Here is a 14,869-nt window from a genome sequence, read left to right on the forward strand (position 1 = left end):
TTCCCCTTACCTCTGCCCTCCCTTCACCCCCTCCTCCCCTCCTCATCTACAAACACTTTTTCATCTTTTCATTCTCTCACATTTTTTTCTTTTCCCTTTTTACTCTTCGCCTACCCATCCCACCTTCCCTACACCTTTAGCTCCTTTCTAAATGATGTTTGTTCCTCTTCTAGTGTAATCATGTGTTGATTCAGTGTTGATTACACAGCAAATGATAAAATGTATTACCATCCTATATTAATGTCCTAACTTACTCTGTATAACATATAGATGGGGGAAACAGTATTATACATCATATCTGTGATCACGAATCACAAGTCTTCAACTGGTTGTGAGTAACCCACATAGTCAATATTAAAAGATGTTTCTCTATATTTGGCTTATTTGAGTCAGAATCCAACAAAGTTACTTGGTTATTTGATGTGATAAATCTCTTTTATTTAACACAGCACCTACCTTTCTTTTCATTTTATATCCTTTATTTTGTGTTTTCATTTATTATGGAGTTCAGGTTGTGTTGTTTGTTTGTGGTACTGGGGATAGAACCTGAGACCATACCACTGGGCTATGGCCAAAATACTTTTTTTTCTTTCAGTACTGGGGATTGAACTCAGGACCTTGTGCTTGCAAGGCAGGTTCGGTGCCACTGAGCTAAATGCCAGGCCCCCAGGACTTTTTATATTGTTCTTTTGAGATAAGGTCTTGCTAACTTGTCCAGGCTTGCCTTGAATTTGCAATCTTCTTGCTTTAGTCTCCCGAGTAGCTGGAATTACAGGTATGCACAAATACACCTGGCAGGTTTTGTTGTTGTTTGTTTGTTTGTTTGAGACAGTCTCACTATTTACAGGTATGCACAAATACACCTGGCAGGTTTTGTTGTTGTTTGTTTGTTTGTTTGAGACAGGGTCTCACTATGTAGTTGAGACTGACCTGGAACTCACTAGGTAGCCCAGGCTGGTCTTGAACTCATAGCAATCCTCCTGCCTCAGCCTCCCAAGTGCTGGGATTATAGGTGTGAGCCATCATGCCCAGCTTGGCAGGTTATTTTTTAATGTAAAATATTTCAAATTATGGATTTGTTTACTTTCTCTTGATACCATTTAACTTGTCCTACTATCTTGGATAATTCCTGAAAACTGGTAGTTATTCTCAAGACTTCAATAGATTTGGCCTCTGTTTCTTCTTTTGTTTTGGCAATGAGAGTTCAAAGTGTTGTGTATTTTCTAAGTGTCCCTTGGTGGTATATAAGATGTGTGTTATCTAATTCCAGGGAATCTAAAATTGATTGCTAGCTGAGGTGGTGGAACATGCCTGTAATCCCAGTATTCTGGGAGATTGAGGCAGAAGGATCATAAGATCCAGTTCAACCTGGCCAACTTAGTAATGTGTGAACTTGCCTCAATCAATCAATCAATCAATTAATCAATAGGGCTGGAGATATAGCTCATTTCTGTGGAAGCCTTTAGTATTGCAAAATTATACAAATAAGTAAGTTGATCAGTGGGTTCAGGTAGCCTTACAAAAATTCTCACTAACATATTCACTAATGATTTGAATAATCCTAGAGATGCAGACCTGGATTGATTGTATTTCATGAGGGATTATTCTAATTCTGTACTCATTCCCAGTTTCAACTGTGCCCTAATTTTAATAGCTGGACTTCTTTTACAAAGAATTTTCTCTCACTAACCAGTCAGTTACCTTGACACAGAAAGAATAAACCACTGACACAGAACAAAATTACGCCATCAGTTTTCTGTTACCATAAAAATCACCTGAGACATTCAACTTATAAAGAGAGGAAGAAAACTGAATGGACATCTGGAAAGATGGCAGAGTGGTGAGCAGCAGAAAAACATCCTCTCTGAGATCTGGAGTCCAGACACTGGAATATAGTAATGTGAGGAAGAGAAGAAGGAGGGAAGTGGATCCCTGAGACACAGCAAGGGTCTGAAGCAAGAACTGAGTCCATAAGGAGAAAAAAGAGAAGGCACTTTCTCTCTGAGCCCTGGCTTCCAGTGTGGATGACAGGTTGAACTTGCAGAGACACAGTGACTACTGGTGACCTTAGAGGTCTCCACAGAGAAAAGCACCAGAGGAATGGAGCAGTGAATGCTGTAGACTGCACTGTCTGGTGAGTGATTAATTCCAGTGTGGTCCAGGTATTGTGTGGAGAGGGTGACTGACTGCCATTTTGGAAAGGGGCCAACTGAACTCAGAACTCAGAGCAGCTGTGGGTTGGCTCCATCTAGTGGTTTCCAGTGTCAAGGTGAGGCACAGCCATGGGAGACACCCAAAGTCAGGGAGCCAACTTCAAACTGGAAGGAGGCACCCAGAGTGTGGTGGGCTGAGCAAATTGGTTCCCAGCCTCACAGTCAGAAATTAGATAGGTTTTGCAATTAAATGATAATGCCAACATAACATATCAAAACTTAAGGAACAAAATGAAAACAGTCCCATGAGAGAAATTTATACTGGTGAATTCCCATATCAGAAAAACAGAGAGAGCTCAAATAAACAACCTAATGTTGAACTTCAAGCGTCTAGAAAAAGAAGAGCAAGTCAAGCCTAAAGCTCATATGAGGGAGGAAATTATAAAGATTAAAGAAGAAATTTATGTAATTGAGACTAAGAAAACAAAGAATTAATGAATCTTAGTTCTTTGAAAGATTAAATAAAATTAACAAACTCTTAGCCAACCTTACCCAAAAGAAAGAAAGAAAGAAAATATTCAAATCCATGCAACTAGGAATGAAAATTGTGAAATCACAATTGATCCTGCAGGAATACAGAAGAGCATCAATGCCTACTTTAAGAACCTACAATCTAATAAGATGGAAAATACAAAAGCAGTGGACTGATGTGAGTTGCCAAAGCTGAAACAAGAAAATATAAAAATTCTAAATAAGTTAGTATCAGTTAATGAAATTGAAGATGTAATTTTAAAACTACCAACAAAGAAAAACCCAGGTCCTGATGGATTCACTACTGAATTCTACAAGAATTTAGAGAAAATCTAATATCACTACTCCTCAAACTCTTCAATGAAATTGAAAGGGAAGCAATATTCCCAAATTTATTCCTGGAATCAAGGATTACCATATCAAAACCAGAGAAGCATCCAACCAAAAAAGAGAAATACAGGCCAATCTCCTTAATAAACATATATGCAAAAATCCTTAATGAGATACTGACAAACAGAATACAGCAAATCATCAAGACTATTATACATTATGACCAAGTAGGATTCATCCCAGAGATATAGGGATGGTTCAACATATGCAAATCAATAAATATAACACACCCTATTAACAGATCAGTTTTTATCAAGGATAAAAACCACATAATCAGCTCAATAGATTCAGAAAAAGCATTTGACAAAGTCCAACATCCACTCATGATGAAAACCCTACAGAGAATTGCAACAGATGGTCTTTACCTCTATCTGAAAAAAGCCATCTATGACAAACCAACAGCCAACACCATACTAAGTGGTCAAAAGCTTAAAGTTTTCACTTTAAAATTAGGAAGAATACAAGGACGTCCATTATCACCACTCTTAGTTTTGGAAACATTAGCTACAGCAACTAGACAAGATAAAGAAGTAAAAGGAATAAGGAAAGGAAAGAAGTTAAATTATCATTATTTGTAGATGATATGATACTCTGCATAGAAGACCCCAAAAACTCCAAAAGAGTTCTAGATTCAACAACCAAATTCAGTAGCATAGCTGAATATAAAGTTAACATTGAAAACTCAATAGCATTCTTGTACACAAATAAAAAACTCATTGAGAGAGAAATTAGGGAAACTACATCTTTCACAATAGCATGAAGAAAAATGAAATACTTAGGAATAAATTGAACAAAGATTCTTTCTGCTAGTTCCTGTGCTACTGAGGATTTGTTCATAAAGTCTTTTCCTATGCCAATGTCTTCAAGAGTTCTGCCTAACTTATCTTCCAGCAAGTTTAGTGTTTCTGTTTTAATATTTAGATTTTTAATCCACTTGAATTTTAATTTAGTGCATGGTGAAAAATAAGGCTCTACTTTTAATCTTTGGCAAGTTGAGATCCAGTTTTTCCAACACCATTTATTAAAGAGGCTATCTTTTATCCAGTGAGGATGGTCAGCTCCTTTGTCAAAGAGAATGTAGCTGAGTACATCTGGAGTTGTTTTTGTGTCTTCCAATCTGTTCCACTGATCCTCAGGTCTGTTTCTTTGCCAGTACCATCCCATCAACAACTGGGATCTCATCTTATTAAAAAGCTTCTGCAAAAAAAAAAAAAGCCCAAAAAACAAAACAAAACAAAAAAAGCCGGGCGTGGTGGCGCACGCCTGTAACCCCAGCATTCGGGAGGCTGAGGCAGGAGGACTGCTGTGAGTTCGAGACAAGCCTGAGCTACATAGTGAGTTCCAGGTCAATCTCAACTACATAGTGAGACCCTATCTCAAACAAAACAAAAACAAAACAAAAAAGCTTCTGCACTGCCAAAGAAACCATCAACAGAATTAAGAGACAATCTACAATGTAGGAAAAAAATTTTACCAGCTGCTCCTCAAAGGACTATTATCTAGAATATATAAAGATCTCAAAACAATCAGCTCCCCCAAATATAAAGACCCAATTCAAAAATGGGCATCTGAAATGAACAGACATTTCTCAAACAAAGAAGTAAAAGCAGCAAGTAAATATATGAAAAAATGTTCCACATCAGTGGTCATTCGAGAGATGCAGATGAAAACAACACTGAGATTCCACCTCACCCCACAAAGAATGGCTGCTATTAAGAAATCAACCAATAACAAATGATGGTGGGGTTGTGGGGAAAAAGGAACCCTTCTCCATTATTGGAGGGAGTGCAGACTGGTGCAACCACTATGGAAATCAATATGGAGATACCTCAAAGAGTTGGGACTAGAGGTTCCATTTGACCCAGCCGTCCCTCTGCTGGGTATCTTTCCAAAAGAATTAAAAGAATCATATCAACGTGATATATGCACACCTATGCTTATAGCGGCACAGTTTGTAATAGCTAAAACTTGGAAACAGCCCATTTGCCCATCAGTTGGAAACTGGATAAAGAAGATATGTTTTTTCTATAAAATGGAATACTCAGCCATAAAGAATGAGGAATTAGTCATTCATAGGAAAATGGATACATATTGAGGATATACTTCTAAGTGAAATAAATAAGTCCCACATGTGTAAATACTGAATAGTTTCTCTGGTGTGAATAAACTATAATAGTACATAAGATCCTAATGAGATAATTGACAATGTGAAATAGGAAGAAAGGGGCTAAAGGTGCAGGGAAAGTAGGAAGGGTAGGGGAAAGGGAATAAGGGAAAAGAAAAACTATGAAAAAATGGAAATAAAGTGTTTGTAAATGGGGAAGGGAAGAGGGGGTGGAGCGAGGGCAGGGGTATGGGGAAAAAATGAAAACCAAGACCTGTCATGTAAAGGTGCAAGATCCCAATAATGAATGAACTGTACTGTATATCTAAAATGTACCAATAAACTCAAAGAGGAAAAAAAATAAATTGAACAAAGAAAGTAAAAGACCTTTACATTGAAAACTACAGTATTCTGAAAAAGGAGATCAAAGAAGATATTAAAAATGGAAAGATAGCCCTTGTTCTTGGTTAAGAAGAACCAATACAGTGAAAATGGCCATACTTCCAAAATTGTTATACAGAATTAATGCAATTCCAATCAAAATATTCATAGCATACCTCACAAAATTAGAGAAAACAATCCTAAAATTCACTTGGAACCAAAAGAGACCTAGAACAGCAAAAGTAATTCTGGGCAACAAAGAGGCAAAGCAGGGGTCATCACAATCTCTGACTTGAGACTATACTACAAAGCTACCGTGATAAAAACAACAATAATGATAAACAACAAAAACAACAACAAAAAAAGCAGCATGGTACAAGTAAAACAAAACTGATCCAAGGATCAATGGAACAGAATAAAAAATGCAGAATCAACTCTAAATACACTAAGCCACCTTATCTTTGACAAAGGGGCCAAATATCCTCACTTGAAGACAGTCCCTACTGAGCATAACACTGGGTTTTATAAACATATCCCTTACTTTTCTACTGTGAATTTTTACTTTAGCATAATAGTAGCCAGCTGTGCATCTCAGTACTTTTCTGAGGGATACAGGAAGGAAACTGTGTTTACCCACTTGGTACAATGAATAGCAAGGTGTGTGCACTTGTGTGCAAAAGTATCATATTGAAATCCTCTGTGCAAGGGATTTTGCATATGTTTACCTGGGCATCACAGAGGATATAATACACCCACAACACTCTAGGATTTGTTTCAAAAAATTTTTTTTTCTTTTGATTTTTTTCTGGTGAAAGTAGCCAAATTCAGTACTATGGCACAAGAAAAAACAGATTGGCAAGTTCAGGATTATTCATGCATGGATAATGAAAATGATCCACAATGGTAAAGTACAAGGTTTTTTGTTTTTTGTTTGTTTGTTCCATTAAGTTTATTGGCACATTTAAGGTAAACAATACAATTACATTCCTCATTGGGATCTTGTACCTTTACATGATGTATGCTGGCTCTTATTTTTTCCCCATACTCCTGCCCTCCCTTCAACCCTTTCACCCAACCCTATCAGTTTTTTTTTTTAAACTGGGGATGAACTTGGGACCTTGCACTTGCATCCTATCAGGTTTTTATAACAGAAGAGTGGTGTGGGTGTATGATGACGATGGTGATGACTTTAATATTGACCATGTGAGCCAAAGTTCCTTTTACAGTGAAATGGAACAAGAATCAGCTGATACTGGCACAAGGACTATAGTCCTCCTTGATTCAGAATATGAAGAAAACAGCAAATGAGGGCATATCTGACCAGTTAAAATATTGCACTATGGTCACACAACCAAATGAAACAATCCAAAGTTAGAAATAGGTACAAAAATATAGAGAGGATCTTGGCAGGGGTGAAAAATATTGGATAGAATGCCAGCCCTGCCATTCAGTGTTGGAAATTGTAACAGATGAAATGCTACAAGATGTTGTGAAATACACAAAGGCTAAAATACAAGTAAAATGTTCAGTATGCTCCAGTAGCTATACTAAAACATGTTTTTATTATGATACCTCACTACCTGAATTGAAAGCATTCACAGGTCTGCTGTATTTAGAGATTTCTCAGGGTAATCACAGGAATGTAAAAGACTTACGGGAAAATGATGGGTCAAGATATGGCATTGGGGCCAGGGATTTAGCTCACTGGGTCTGCCACCTGCCTTGCAAGTGCAAGTTTCTGAGTTTGATCCCCGGTACAAAAAAAAAAAAAAAAAAGATATGACATAAAAAATACAAATTTATGCCATTATAGATGCAAAGACTTGCTATGCTTTCAATTTAGATATTTACCCTGGAACAGCCATCAGGTCTTTATTTCTATAGTAATAAACCAAATGATGTGTGAACAGATTTGTTGCTCCCAAATTAATCAGAAATGTGAGATTTGACAATTGGTTTACCAACTTCCAACTGATGTTACATTTTCTAACAGAGCACAAGATAATCAGTGTAGGAACGTCTGTATGTAGGAACAGAGCAGAAATCTCATATGAAATGTTGCAAGTTCAAAACACAGAATTATATGGTATAATCTTTGGATTTCAAAAAGATTCACATTAGGGAAATCTGGATAAAACAGAAGCCTAGGGATTTAGCTCAGTGGCAGCATGCCTGCCTCCCAAGTGCAAGGTCCTGAATTTGATCCCCAGTACAGAAACAAAACAAAACAGAAGCCTGAGAGGGAAACCTTCTACAACAAAACCAAAGGCAGAGTAGATGTTATTGATGAGTTATGCACCACAGTGATGTCACTTGAAACATAAAACATTGGCCAGTGGCTGTATTTTACTCAATCCTAAATATGTGTGGCATAAATAATTAAGATAATTTATAAAGAAAATAACAAGTGTGAGGCCAGGGATTTAGCTCAGTGGTTCTGCCACCTGCTTCACAAGCACAAGGTCCGGAGTTGAATCCCTGGTACCAAAAATAATGATAATAATAATAAAAATCTTTTAAAATAACACTCCTGTAATCCCAGTATTCAGGAGGCTGAGGCAGGAGGATCGCTATGAGTTTGAGACCAGACTGGGCTACATAGTGAGTTCTAGGTCAGTCTCAACTACATAGTGAGACCCTGTCTCAAAAAAACAAAACAAAACAAAAAAACAAGTGCAAAATACTACAGAGAAATTTTCTTAAAGAATTTGGACTGGAACTCATAAAAGATCATTTAAAGCAGAGGAAAAACAAAATGTTTCCACACAGGGAACTATAAAATAATTGTGGAACATACTGGTGAGCTGACAGAGGTACAGGCAGGCACATAATCCCAAAGACCTACTATGACAACAGGAAAACCAAAAAGATGTCAGTTATGCCTACGAGAAAAGACAGGAAAACCAAACTTATGTGCTGTCAGTGTAAGTAATACTTGTGTATGGAACATGTCATTTTCATGTGTGAAGACTGCCTATGGTGTGACAATTGAAGCAAAGATTATTTCAGTGGTAGACATTTTTGTATTTTACATTATAGCTCATATAGGTTTGTATTTCTGATGTCATCTTTTAGGTTTTGTAAGCAAGTAAACCACTGATGTGAAAATGTTGATGTCTATTCTAAGTACTCATTCCTTATTTGATATTTTATGTTATTGATATGATTTTCCTGCTAAGAGCACATTGTACAGCATAGTAGGAAGCTCCTGACAAAACAGGAAGAGAACTGAAACATGAAGTTGTCATTTGTGTAGACTTGTTTTGGGTGTGACAATTGAAGCAAAGATTCTTTCTGAGGTAGAGTTTTGTTGTTATTTTCAATGGAGTTCACATAGGAATTTATTTGTTGTTCTTTTTTAGACTTTGTACTCCAAAAAAGTCGATGTTGAAAATTTTGATGCTTTTTATAAACATTCAATAAATATTAAGAATGTAATACTTTATCTCTTATTTTTTCCTGTTGAGCACTTATTGTTTAATATAATAAAACTCATAAAATTAAAGTCAGTAATTAATAAATAGAAATAATCTAAAGAATAAACATGGGGGTGCAGGATTTAGGTGCCTCACAGGCATGCAAGATTCTGAGTTCGATCCCTGATACCAAAAAAAAAAAACAAAAAAAAGAATAAATGTGGGCTTGACACACCCATGTTCTGTGATTTTATGTCAAAAGTAATGCTATGCTCCTGTAATAAAAGGTGTTAGAAAAACTGGCTCTGCACATGCCATAGATTAAAACTACATACATATCTCTCACCAGACACTCCATCAAAGAAGATACATGCACAACAAATAAACACAAAAAAGGTGATATCAGTCATTAGGGACATGTAAGTTAAAATCACAAGACATCACTACATACTTATAAGAATCTCTCAACTTGAGAAAATATTGGCCAGGATGTGTAGAAACTACAATTCTCATACACTGCAGTGGCAATGTTAAGGAGCATAACTTCAGAAAATAGTTTGGAGTGTCTTAAATGTGGATTTCCCAGATGACCTAGACTTCACTCCTACATACTTATCCACGAGAAATCAAACATGTGCCTACATTTGAACACTTACAAATGTGCACACCAGCATTTGAGGGGAAATGCTTATCTATTTTTAATTGTGTATTTATGATGTAAGTATACCATGATGTTTTGAAATAGGTGTACAGTGGAAAAGCTATTAACCACTAGCGTTAGCATATCCTCATGTATCTCCTTGTGATGATGTGATATACAAAATACAGCTGTACAGTTGTTTCTTGGTATCCACAAAAGATTAGTTCCAGGACCATCCCCACCCCAAGATACCAAAATCTGTACATGGTAGGGTATATATGAGACAAGATTGCCTACATCCACAGCATGGTAACTGAAGATCAATATTTAACATAGAATTCTGTTTTTCTTCGCATTTAGACATTTCCTCATAAAATGTGTACACAGCCTTCATTTGAAAAATAAAGAAAATTTTAAAACCCTGGAACTAAAACATACTTTACATATTTATCTAATGGAACACTATGGGACTCCTAAAAAGAACACAGTGGCCCTGCATGTGTTATGTCATGGAAAGATAAGTCAGATTAAGAAGTTGGAAAAAAAAACTCAACTATCCAAATATGCAAGTATAAAAAAAGCTGGAAAATAGCATATATACATACAGTGTGATGGAAAAATATGGTAAATGCTTAGATTTTGAAAAATCACAGTAAAAGATCATCACCAATATCCCTGAAAATACTCCCCCTTCCTTCAAATACACTCACCCTATAGGTTTTTGCCGTGTTGTCTTTTTGTGTGTCTCTAATTGCACTGGGGTGACCGGCTGTCTACCTGTCCTAAATTGATTCAAAATGTTTTACTTTTCACTCTCATTTTGACCTTTAAAAGACAGTATTTAAGGTGTATATATTTCCCACAAATCACGTGCGTCCTTTCACTAGGAATGTTAAAGATAAACTGCACTATCTCAGAGGCTGCACATCCTGTGAACATTCAGGATATTATCCTGCTCTTTGGAGGAGAGACTGGCTCAGTCCTCTCTCCACCGGTCCCCAAATGACGTAAAAGTGAGAACTTTGGTTTTAGACATATTTCCTCAGAAAGGCTGAGGCTATAAAACCTATAGTTGAGCAAGTCTGGCCAGTAGCTACACCTTTAGGACTCAACAAAGAATAACCCGAGGTCCCCGCTGCCTCTAGCACCCCAAGCATTACGTTTGGGGAAACGAGGCCTTCAGGCAAGACAACCTTAACGTGACTTTGCCAGTTCGTAGGCCTGCAGGGCACTAGAGGATGGAGAAAGGTGAACCGAGCTACTCTCTGGCTCATTTTCCATTCGCGAATCCTCCGTACCTAAGAGACTTAGAAACCGCAGCCGCCATTTTGCAGGGTGGGCTGCGCAGGGTGTGGGCGCGGAGCCAGCGCGTCTGAGTCGGAGAGGACGTGGATGGGTTGGCGGGGGCGAGCGCGCTACGAGGAAGAAGCAAGCATGCGCAAAGGCGACGGCGGCGGAGGGGTGGGGCCAGAGTACGAGTGCGCTTGCTCAAAGGGAGCCCGTGAAGTACCTGGCAGAGGTGGGGGGCCGAGGTAGAAAGGAGAGGGGTTGAAGAGCGCTTGCGCTCTAGAGCGACTGTGTGGGAGGGGGGATTTGGAGCACGCGCGCTGAGGCGGGACTTGGAAAAATCTCGCGAGATCGCAGGAAACTATATATAATCTCGAGGAGCCCGCGTCCTTTCCCTGGCGTGATTCCGTCCTACGCGGAGGTTCTCTTGGGCCATTAGCTGTATATTTCCGTCCGCGTTCTCTCCCTCCTAAGTGCGTTGCATCACTCCATGGAAGATTCGATGGATATGGACATGAGCCCTCTGAGGCCCCAGAACTATCTTTTCGGTAACTGCATTGAGAGAATGTTAGAACGAGGCGGAGCAGGGCCTGGTGGTTGGGGGGGGGCGGGAATCCAACTGAGGCTTGGGTCGGTGGAGAAAGCTAAGTAGACTGGGGGAGGAGGGTGGAGCGGCCCGAGGCCTGGAGGCTGAGCGAATGGGAGGTGGGAGGCGCGAGCCGGCGGCCTGAAGCCTGGGGCGTGAGCGGCCCAAGGCCTAGAAGCCGAGGTGAAAACCCGGCTGGCTGAAGGGTCGCCTTTTTCTGGGGAAAGAGGTAGATCCCGGTGCATGCGGTTTCTTTTTAGGTGTGTAAGAGTGTAGGATTGTGATAGAAATCGCTGTCGCTACAGCTGGACCCTCGATGAGGTTATGAGGTTGCTGTCGGGAGGGAATAGAGGGAGTCTGGCGTTGTTCTCTCGACTACTAGTGTAGAGTTCGGGGACAGACTTTTGTGGGTGCCTCGGTTAGTTACAGGGGGAGGGGAAGCGCTGCTGGGCTTGTAGAGGCCGCTGGCCCTGGGAGCACGTGGTTGCCACGTGGTTGGGGGAGGGCGGGCGTGTGGGCTCAGTGTACATCCGGGCCTCGCTGGTGTCTTGTCACCTCCGAGCTTGGGGTCCCTTGGCTTGGTTGAGAACTGTTGGATGAGAAATCTTGGGTGAGTTGGGTGGTAGTGCCAGTATTCTGAAGGTCTTTGTTCAGTGCCTACAACATCTTGTATGATGCTAATTCGCATGTTGAGAGCACTTTCTCTGTCTCATTGCCGTAGATGGAAATTGCTCCGTGATGCAGATGACAATACTAGTAAAGCGACTTAACAAATATTACACAGAGTTCAGCAGAATTGGAGCCAACACGCTTGAGTCCAAATGGTGCTCTATAAGTAGAAGTTTTTTTTAATTTGGAGGAAGGAAAATGGAGGCTACTATCTTGAGCGCGGCATGGAGCACAGGGTATGAGAAGAATGCTGCAGGTTGAATTGTACGCCAAGGACTGTAAACTTTGAAGGACAAGGGCTTTCAGGCGACCACCTTCTCTCCACACTCAAACTACACTACATACTTACAAGAGTCCTATTTGGTTTTCTTTCTCGGTAAATTTTATTGTGGAAACCTCCTCTTTGTGCTTTACTTGGACATGTAAATCCTGCCCAGGTTTCATATTGTTGGCTAGCCGTGCTGAGATTTGTTAACTGAGCATTTGAGTACAGTGTTTATGTACCAGTAACTCTTAGCTGCTTATTAAGTGAAACGCTCTCAAGGTCAGTTGTAGTTCTGATAACCTTTAGAATAATTTTTTCATTCATAGAATGGTAGTAGATCCATGCACTCTACATTAAATTTGTTTGTACCCATTTTCAATAGTTAAAATTTCTTATCAATTTAAAAATTTTGTTAACCTTTTCACTTGGAAGCTCTTGGATCAGTTCCTACTAAAGCAATGAGCATTTTCCATCTGTAGAATGGTACTAATTACCTATTTCATTGTAGTGGAGAATGAAATAGTATAACAAGAAAGTGGAATTTATCAAGATTTTTTAATGGGTGTTATCTGGTGTATTTGTGTATAAGAATCTAGAAAGGAGATTCTGCATTGCCCTCTGGTAGCTAGAGTAGTGAAAAACTAGTTCACAAGGTAACCTTCACCTCTTTAGTTTCTAACTCCTAAACCTTGGTGTTATTTTTCTGTTTTACAATTTTCCTTTTCTTTACAGGTTGTCAACTAAAGGCCGACAAAGATTATTACTTTAAGGTGGATAATGATGAAAATGAGCATCAATTGTCATTATGAATGGTATTTAAGCTTTCAAAATAAACTACTTAATATTTAAGTCTCAACCTTTTAGTTCCCAGTCACATGGCTTAAGAACTTGCTTCCTTGACTGCTTACAAGTATTTTTTGTAACAAGGTATTGACTATATCTCACCTCTACACGTATCATGTAGATCTTGGCTTTTGTTCACAGGTCAGTTTAGGGGCTGGTGCAAAGGATGAATTGCACATTGTGGAAGCAGAAGCAATGAATTACGAAGGCAGCCCAATTAAAGTAACACTAGCAGCTTTGAAAATGTCTGTATAGCCAATGGTAAGGACAAGTGAACTTAGAATTTTATGTGGAGGTTTTGATCTTGTTAAAGATGGGTATCAATTAGCTTGCATCAAGGAAATAAGGGGGTATTTTGTTTCTTTGTCCCATTAGTCACAGTTGCATCTTGTGTCAGAGGGGTGAAAATAGGTTTACTAGTTTGGTTTGATTGTATGGGGTTTACCTGTAATGCCTGTTGTAAATGTTTACAGTGTTTAAATTTAAAATTTCCTTTAAGGTTTCCCTTTGGGGCTTTTAAATTACACCTGAGATTTTTAAGTTTGTGGTGTGGTTCAGGGCCTATGCATATTAGTGGACAGCACTTAGTAGATAATTTTATATGGTGTATTAAGCTACTTTTTCTGTTTATTGAAATTGTTTGGTTCCTAATTTGGACTTAAAAGGCATGATTGGTTCTAGTATTGCTGTCTTTATAATATGTTCAGTTGGGGTTATAGTACAGTAATTTCCTGTCCTACCAACAAGTTCTATTCTGGGAGAATGTTCTGAGTCATGTTTGTTCATAAGTCTGCCAAATTGAGTCTTATACACCTTTGATACAAATACACAATGTAAAGAATAAAAAAGCCAAACATGCATATAAAAATATTATAAGGAAATTTTTTTTACTTTTACAGTTACCTGAAAATGGTGTTATAGTACACTACAACACCTAGCATATAGCAGATGACATGGAATGATCTGACAAAAGAGAGTTACTAACTGGAAGAGTGAGAGTAGGTGAGTGATGGTGAAGCTGAAGGATCATCAGCAATAGACAGAAGGCAAGGTGGAATTTCACTCACACCTGATGTTGATGACACAGATTTTTTGATGGATTCAGATCTGTTTACCCTCTTGAAAAAAGTGATCCAGTGATGTCTGAGTAATCGCTCTTTTTTCTCATAGATGACTGTACAGTAAGCACACAGCAGCACAACTGATAATGTCCGGCAGATTGTGAGCTACTCCGTGATGTTCCGTCTCCCAGTGTTCATAATGTGAGGTCTGTGCAACTTGAATATTCACAAAGTCTGGGACTTAGCTGTACTGTGATTATATCTGGAACGGTCTGGTTTTGGCAGTGAACATTATCTCCAAAGAATTCATTTTCAACAAATTTTCCCATTTGCTATTTTTTTAAATAGAATCTTGTTATTTTAAGTACTTAATGTTGTATGTTAGCAGTGTTCATTGTTTTTTCTGATTTCTTGCTTGTTGGAGTTTCATAGCATCTTTATTTTAGCTGTGCAGGGAGATGCAGAATCAGATGAGGAAGACTATGTCTGGAAAGCTATCTAATCTTGGCGATGGTAGTAAGGTTCTGTAGGTGGAAATAATTT

At 38.7% G+C, this 14,869-nt stretch overlaps 1 pseudogene; it reads left to right on the forward strand.

Moving 5' to 3' along the window:
- Window positions 1-11,091: 11,091 nt before the first annotated feature.
- LOC104860871 lies at window positions 11,092-14,128 on the forward strand (annotated as a pseudogene).
- The last annotated feature ends 741 nt before the right edge of the window (window positions 14,129-14,869 follow it).

This window comes from Fukomys damarensis, unplaced genomic scaffold (genome assembly GCF_012274545.1).
Source record: "Fukomys damarensis isolate Sample0158 unplaced genomic scaffold, DMR_v1.0_HiC HiC_scaffold_9, whole genome shotgun sequence".
Taxonomy (NCBI): Eukaryota; Metazoa; Chordata; class Mammalia; order Rodentia; family Bathyergidae; genus Fukomys; species Fukomys damarensis.